We start from the raw sequence: 9278 nt of genomic DNA, 5'->3' as shown, positions 1-9278 counted from the left end.
CCAGAGACAGAGTGGGGAACAGAACAGGCAGACTGACAGAAATACACTGCTGAGGGGAGCAGCAGGCAAGTCAGAAGAAGTCTGCTGCACCATGTGGGTAGCTCCCTGGCTGGGGATGGAACTCGTGCTGTGAGGGCTGTGGATTGCTTCATAGTGCGGTGCTTAACCCCTTTGCGCCACCAGGGAGGCCCCAATTTCCAGGAGTCTTAATTAGGGGGAAGGTTGCCTTCCTAAGAAGCAGTTGGACATGTGGAGGAGTGCAAGGAGTGCTTTGGTTCTGTATTTTAGTTACCCCAAGTTTTTTAATGGTGGTGGCGAGTGCCTCTGGTGTAACCAGTGAGTAGGGAGTCAGGGATACAAAATATCTTTTTTTTTTAAGATTTATTTATTTATGCATACAAGAACTGGTATGTAAGCCAGAGGTGGGTGGGGGGTGTGTGTGAGAGATTCACCAGAGTCAGAGTGGGGAACAGAACAGGCAGAATGATGAAATACACTGCCGAGGAGAGCAGCGGGCAAGTCAGGAGAGGTCTGCTGCACCAATTGGATTGCTTCCTGGCCGGCTGGGGTTGGAACTCGTGCTGCAGTGGTGGCGATAGCTTGATAGCGATAGCTTGATAGCGATAGCTTAGTAGTGCTGTCTTTATCCCCTGCGCCACCAGGGAGGCCCTCATTTTTATTTTTTATAGGTTGTAACAGGTATAAAAGTTCAGACTGCTGCCTTTGCACCTACCTGTTCAAGCAATCAGAGAAGTAGCAAGGAGTAATAGGTAGAAAGAAAACTTGGACAGGAGGGTACCAAAGTTGTTTGTTGGAGAACCACAGTGATCCCCTCCTCTAGGTCAACTCCTCAGCCTGAGTGTTTGTATAGTCTTGTGCCAGCCTCAACCTCTAGGTATTTTGACAACTAGATGAGTCAAGACCGAGTTGAGACAAGATCAAGATCCTGGAGTTGTTCTTTTTTTTTTTTTCAGTAGAGTCTTGCCCTGGGGTGCTTGCTTCTATCCTTAAAATTCAGGTATGGTTAGTGAAAGCATTCAGTTGCTCAGGTTTTGGCCCTGAGTGGTGGTGTTGGTGGCTTTACTGAATATCAGGCTCAGGCTACAAATCACAACCTCGTTGATAAAGACACATGGGTGATCTAATCTGGCATTCCCTGGCTGTATGGGCTCCAATTTTCCTAGTTTGGGATCTTCAGGCTCAAGCTAGTATTTATAACTATCTTCCTGAGAGTTCTCTAGTGATACACGCTCTGTCCTGCACACCAACTCTGTGTGGCCCATTCCCCAGCACAGTGCTTGATTTCTCAAGTCCCCCATGTGGGTGTGTGCCCTTGGGTTACCAAAATCAACCACCCTGCCCTGTTGCGGATTATACTGCCCATTTGCCATTTTTCTTTTATTTTAGAAGGACTGGGTTGTAGGCCAGAGGTGCGGACTGGGTTGTAGGCCAGAGGTGCGGACTGGGTTGTAGGCCAGAGGTGCAGGGGGATGTGTGAAGGAATTCACCAGAGACATAGTGGAGAGCAGAGGTGGATTGACTGAAAAACACTGCTGAGGAACAGCGCGACAGCAGAGGTCTGCTACGCTGTATGTGGGCCAGCTGCCTGGCCTGGGATGTGACGCAGGCCAAAGAGGCGAGCGCTGAGATGTAGCCCCAAGGCCACCAGGGAGGCCTACATTTACCATTTTCCCTACCCTTTCCCACCACATCATTGCTCTTGCTGAATCACCAGATTACCTTTCAGGAGTTGGCAACTTTCTTTTGTTGTCATTTGGTTGTAAATATGCAGAGATGGTCCTGCGGTTGTCTTCACTCTCCTGCCTTGTTTTCAGACTCCACATGTCTGTTTTAACTTTTTTATTGAGGCAGCATGGGTTTACAACACTGTATATGATAAAGGGATAGGATCATATCCTTCAGATGTATGTTACCAGCTGCATACACATTACAAAGGCTCCTGTCGCCCTCCATCATCACCCAATAGGCCCCCTCCCCACTCTGGCCTACTTGCCCCCTCTAGCAGCCTCTTCTACTTATTTCCAGGCTTGGTATCGGTTTGATTGTATCTGACCCTTCCTTGTGTTTCACTGTGTTCCGCACACTAGTGACACCATCTGATATTTGTCTTTCTCCTTTGGCACATGCCTGTTTTCTTAACAGGGTGAGGACAGGCAATTTTATAACTTTTTTAAAAAATGTATTTATGCATACAAGAGCTAGGGTACAGACCAGAGGTGCAGGGGTGAGGGGTGGTGAAAGGATTCACCAGAGACAAAGTGGGGAGCAGAACAGGCAGATTGACTGAATTACACTGCGGAGGGAAGCAGCGGGTGAGTCAGGTCTGCTGCACCATGTGGATCTCCTCCCTGGCCGGGGATCGAACTTGTGCTGCAGTGGCGGAGAGCTTCATAGGTTGTGTCTTAACCCCTTGTGCCACCAGGGAGGCCCCGAGGACAGGCAATTTTAAATTTCCATTAAATCTATTCCATGGGGCCTTGCTGGTGGCGCAGGGGATAAAGACAGTGCTATCAAGCTGCTGCCAGCAGCTGGCTGCAGCACAAGTTCTATCCCTGGCCAGCCAGGAAGCTACTCACAGGCCACAGCAGACCTCTCCTGTCTTGCCCACTGCTCCCCTTGGCAGTGTATTTCAGTACATCTGTCTGTTCTGCTCCCTTCTCTGTCTCTGGTGAGTCCTCACACCTCCTGCACCTCTGGCCTGTACCCCAGTTCTTGTATGCATAAATCAATCAATCTTAAAAAAATTCTATTTTATAATAAGTAAAGTTTATGGTTATTGCTTGTGTCCTAGAAACGTTTACCCTCCCTTAAAGTTATCAAACATTCTTTTATGACTTCCTCTAAACTTTATGCTAGTTTCAGTTTTCATATTGAGGTACAAAATCCTTCTTCATTAATTTTTGTTTGTAGTATGAGGTAGGGATTAAAGTTCATTTATTTAAAATGTGGATATACAATTATTCTAGTACAAATACCTGAAAAAAAAAATCAATGTAGAAATGTGACTTTTTTACCTTGATCTTTATCTTTATCTCAATGACAGTTTTATTGTAGTTTTATAATAAAACCCTCAAGTTCTCTTTTGTCCTTTTCAAAATGCTATGGACATTCTAGGCACTTTGCATTTCCACACAAATTTACAATCAGTTTGTAAATTTCTAGTTTGCTTAGGTTTTGAATTGCATTTAATTTATAGAACACTGATTTTCCAACCCATGAAGATATTATATATCTTCATTTATTTGCATCTGCTTTTTCTTACTGTTTTATAGATTTTAATGTAGAAGTTTTGCACATTTTGGTAAAAAAAATTTATTCCTAACTTGCTGATACTATTTATTGTAAATTAATTGTAAAATTTCAATGTTCAATTATATGTTTCTAGTATTCCTAATAATCTTTAATGTTTGTAGGGTATGTAATGATTTATTAAAATTGAAAGTGATTTTTTTTGGTATATCCCATTTTCCCTGGACAAGTTTTGGTAAGAATTTCATCAATTTCTTTCATTTTAGGGGCAAATAATTTTTAAATTTTTATATATATTTTGCTTTATCTTTGTATATCTTTTGCTCTACTAAGGTTTGATTGACTATTCTTTTTTTTCTAAAGATTTATTTATTTATTTATGTATACATACATACATACATACATACAAGCACTGGGTACAGTCAGAGAAGTGTGGGAGGGTGAGAGAATTCACCAGAGCCAGAGCGGGGAGCAGAGCAGGCAGAAGGACCGAAGTACACTGCGAGGGGAACAGCGGGTGGCAGGTGAGGTCTGCACGCCATGTGGGACCCTCCTCTGGTGGCCAGGGAGCAGCCGGGGATCGAACCGGCGCAGAGCTCAACCGCTGCGCCATCGGGGAGGCCCTGATTGACTATTCTTATATAGCATCTTAAGCTCCAAATTTTGTTCTAAGCATTGCTCATTAGCACCACAACTTGATGTAATATATCCCTTATCTTTTAATTCAAAATAATTTTCATTTTTTTATCCTCACACGAACAACTCAAGCCTCAAATGATTTTGATACTGAATTCTAGTTTAATTTCGTTATGGTGAGAAAACTTCCTAAAAAGGAGTTCATACCCAAAAGCTTTTACGTAATTTTTCTTTTAGTGGCCCCAGAATATGACCATGTTAATCTTGAAAAGAATGTAATTCTGTCACTATTTGGTGCAGTCATCTATACAATCCAAATGTATCATTTTGTTTAAAATTCCATAATTTCATATTATATAAATATAAAATTGATTCTATATATCTTATCTACTTATCTGTGGTCAGTTCTTTTGGCTAGTAAGCTGAATTAAAGCTATTATGCATGAAAAAAATAAAGCTTTTACATATTATGGTGGATTTATCCATTTCTTTTACTTCAATTTTTGCATTCCATACTGAAGACATTTTGGGTACATAAAGATTAGGGTTGTGCTTTGTTTCTGTTGAAATGACCACCTTTATTATAATGAAATGAACTGACACATTTTTTAATGTACTTTGATCTGAAACTATAGTTAGTGACTTTTAGTGTTTAACCTTTTTTCACCTTTGACTTTCAACATTATTTTACTTTAGATTCGCCTCATAAACATACCATATAAACAGCTTTGTGGCAAGGAATCTGAAAATACTTTCGTATCAGATATTTATTCTAGCTAATCTAATTATAGATATAGTTGAGTTCATTATTACTTTTGATATCACATTCTTAGGTTTTATGCTTTTTCCTATCACTTCAATTAACATTATTCTATTTTCTTCTATTTTACCTCCCTTTTTTACTGTTTGTTAGTGATTATAATGTACATCCTTGTTTTAATCACTCAACTACAAATTATTACTTTCACGAAATAATTTTAATCCATTCACCCCCTCCTTTCCATTGTGCTGTCATGGGACACGAAAGATCTATTGAATTTTTGAAACAACATGAGACATTCAATTGTTCTAATGTCATCAATATTTATTTGCTCACCTGTTTATGGTGTCTTCTTCACACATTTCTATGTTTTTATCTACAATTATTTTCCTTCATTCTGTATGATAGTAATATATATTTTCAGTACAGTCCTAAGAAAAGTTTAGTCTTTTAAAAAAAATTATCTTTATTTCACTGTTACCTTAAATGGAACAGAATTCTATATTGGTTATTTTACCATAATAAAGACGTAAGTCGGTCAGGATGACCGAATAGGATCTCTCAGATGTGCTCTCCTCTACAGAGAAACAAATTCAACAATAAACAGAACAATCCCCTTTGTGAGAAATCCAGAAACCGGTTAAGGGGCTCCGCAACCCTGACAAGCACAAACAGTCCCATGAAGCTGGCTGAAAAATTTGGGCTATCGGTTGTCATAGTTTTACCTCCTAGATCAGTGTGGAAGGATCTGGAGAAAATCTCCAACTTCTAAATCTCTCTGGGGAGAGAGAGCTGGAGTATACATTTCCAATATTTTAGTTTTTCAGAACTACCCAAAGAATTGGTTTTGGTCTGTTTTGAAGTGTTGATGAGATTGCATGCTCTAGAAACCTGGGGGTTGCTGAGAATAAAAAACAACTGGACAATCTGCTGTGGCTGCAGAAGATCCAGACCTGCTAGTAGACAAAGGCCAATACTGATCAGTGGTCTTTTCCTTGCAGGATGGGGTTGGAGAAAGAAAGTGGAGTGTGCACCAGTATTCAGAGTTTTTTTCAAGGGGCTCTCCAAGGTTTTCTGTCCTACCACACTGATTCCTGACAGGGCAGCATACTCTATAATTGTGGGAGACTTGAGCCGTTCTAGAGAAGTGAGCTATGGTGCCGTGGATGGACACCAGAAAGAGGAAGAGATAATGGGCTCCTGAGAAGGAAACTGGAAAATCCTTCTTGCATGCAAAATCTACAAGACAGAGCCACAAAATCTGAAAGGCTTCCAGATTCTCAACAAATTACTAGCAAACCATATTGAACAGCACATTAAAAGGATTGTACATCAAATCCAAGTAGATTGTCTCTGGGATGCAAGGATATTTCAATATACACAAATCAATGATACACAACATATAAAAATATATGCATAAAAAGTATGAGAAAATTCTGTATCTTTACATAACAACTTTCAATAAATTAGATAAAGAACAAATTAGCTGAACATAATAAAAACTACTTATGAAAAGTCCATAGTTTACATCATATGCATTATGAAAAACTGAAAGCTTTCCTTTTCTTTTTTTAAAAAAAGGATTTATTTATTTATACAAGCACTGGGTACAGTCAGAACCACAGGAGGGTGAGGGAATTCACCAGAGACAGAGCGGGAAACAGAGCAGGCAGACCGACGAAGTACACTGCTGAGCAGCGGGCGGCAGGAGAACACTGCTGAGCAGCGGGCGGCAGGAGAGGTCTGCATGCCATGTGGGACCCTCGCCCGGTGGCTGGGGATCGAACCAGCGCTGCAGAGGCTGCGGGGCAGCTTCCCAAGCCAGCACTCAACCGCTGCACCACCGGGGAGGCCCAAAACTGAAAGCTTTTCATCTAAGATTAGGAATGAAACAAAATTACCCATTCTTGCTACCTCTATCCAAAATAGTACTGGAAGTCCCAACCAGAATAATTAGGCAAGAAAAGACATGAAAATCAGAAGGGAAGAAGGGAAATATTCAGTTTGTAGATAACATTATAAGTAGCAAAACCTGACAACTGTATCAAAAACTTGTTAGACTAAATGAATTCAGTACAATTGCAGGACAAAAAAAAACTGAACAGGGCCTCCCTGGTGCGCAACCTATGATGCTGTCCTCAGCCTCTGAAGCACGAATTCAAGCTCTGACTGGGGAGGTAACCACATGGCGCAGCAGACCTCTCCTGACTCACCCGTTGCTCCCCTCAGCAGAGTAATTCAGTCAATCTGCCTGTTCTGTTCCCCACTCTGTCTCTGGTGGATCCCCTTACCCCCCACACCTCTGGCCTGTACCCCAATTCTTGTATGCACAGATGAATAAATCTTAAAAAAAAAAATCAAATACAAAAATAACTGCATTTCTGCACACTAAAAATGAACTGAAAAAGAAATTAAGGAAAAAAATATAATTTACAATAGCACCAAAAAGAATAAGACTTAGGAATAAACTTAACCAATGAAATGAAAACTTCTACACTGAGAACTACATATCACTGATGAAATTAAATAAAACACAAAATAAATGGAAAGCTATGTTCATGGACTGAAATATTAAAATGTCTACAGATTCAATGTAACCCCTACTTGATGACATTTCTTCAGAAATAGAATAAAAAAACCCTAAAATTCAGAGAGAAACACAAAAGACCCCAAATGCCCAAAGCATTTCTGAGAATGAAGAACAATGTTTGGTACTTTTGAGAATGAAGGACAATGTTGGAGGCATCACATTTCCTCAATTTGAAATTACAGCTACATAATTAAAACATTGTGGTACTGGAATAAAAACAGACCTATAGCTCAATGGAACAGAATAGAGAAACCAGAAATAAATCCATGCAATTGGCCTTTGACAAGCAAGCAAAGTACACTATATAGAAAGGACAATTTTTTCAACAGTCTACATAAATTGGACTAAAGATTTAAATATAAATCCTGAAAATGTTAAGAGTCCTAGGAAAAAGCACATGGGAAAATCTTCATGACACTGGTATCCTTGATGACACTAAAGACAAAAGATGGTTAGACAAGTGGGACTACATAATATTTTTTTTTTTAAGATTTATTTATTTATTGATTGATTGATACATGCATACATACAAGCACTGGGTACAGTCAGAAGCACGGGAGGGTGAGAGAATTCACCAGAGCCAGAGCGGGGAGCAGAGCAGGCAGAAGGACCGAAGTACACTGCTGAGGGGAGCAGTGGGCAGCAGGAGAGGTCTGCGTGCCATGTGGGACCCTCCTCTGGTGGCCGGGGAGAAGCCGGGGATCGAACTGGCGCTGCAGAGGCTGCAGGAAGCTTCGCAACCCAGCGCTCAACCGCTGCGCCACCAGGGAGGCCCGGGACTACATAATATTAAAAAGCTTCTATAAAGCAATTGAAACAGTCAATATATGAAAAGGTAACTTACAGAATGGCAGGAAATATTTGTAAAACATACCTGATTATGGATTAATAAACTCTAAGATTCATACACAAATGAAGAGCAAAAAACAATCCAACTAAATAATGGGCAGAGGACTTGATCAGACATTTTTCCAAATACATACAATTTGTCAATGGGTATATAAAGATGCTTAACATCAGTAATTAGTGAAATGCAGATCAAAATTATAATATCACCTCATGCCTGTTAAAATGGCACAATCAAAAACCCATAAAATAACAAGTGCTGGTAAAGTTACAGAGAAAATGGAACCTCTGTATATTTTTGGTGGTATTGGAAAAGAGATACAGAAAGAGAGTAAGGTGACTCCTCAAAAAAATAAAAAAAAGAGCTATGGTATGATAGAGCAATCCTATTTCTGGGTATTTATCCAAAAAAAAAAAAAAAAAACAAAACACAAGATCTTGAAGAATGTTTGCACTCCCATTGTAACATTATTTACAGTAACCATAGGGTAGACACACTTAAATGTCCATCAAGGATAAAAGTATAGGAGTGGAATAGATTTACCTTTGGAATACTATTTACCTTTGAAAAAGGAAACCCCGTATATGCCACAACATAGATGACAGCATGCTTAAGGATATTAATAAGTGAAAGCCAGTCAAAGGCAAAAACTTCATGATTCTATTTATATGCTGCTACCACGTATAGTCAAACAGATAAGAAGCCAGAAGTAGATGGTGGTTGTTAGGGCAGAGAGGACAAGAGAAAGAAGAGTTACTATTCAATTGTTTAAGAGTTTTAGTCAAAGATGTGAAAATTCTAGAAATGTGCTATCCAACAATGTACACACATTCAACAAACTGCATTAAACACTTAAAAATTTAAGAAGGCAGATTCATGTTATATCTCTTATAATGTGATACACACACACAAAAAAAATGGAATACTCTTCAGTTATAAAAAAGATAAACTCCTGCCATATGTGATGACATGGACTGAACTAGGGGGGATTATAGTAAGTGAAGTAAATCAGAATTGGAAATACCAGGTGGTTTCAGTTACACGTGGAACACAGAGAAACAAAGGGTCAGATAAATGTCAGTTAAAGCCAACAAACCCTAGAAATCTGATTGTAGAGGATACTGGAGGGGTAGGAAAGAGGGGAGAGCAAAGTGAGGAGGGAGACCAATGGACTA

This window comes from Talpa europaea, assembly GCF_964194135.1.
Source record: "Talpa europaea genome assembly, chromosome: 5".
NCBI classification, from domain to species: Eukaryota; Metazoa; Chordata; class Mammalia; order Eulipotyphla; family Talpidae; genus Talpa; species Talpa europaea.
The sequence above is the reverse complement of the archived record's forward strand: the minus strand, read 5'-3'. Positions refer to the sequence as shown.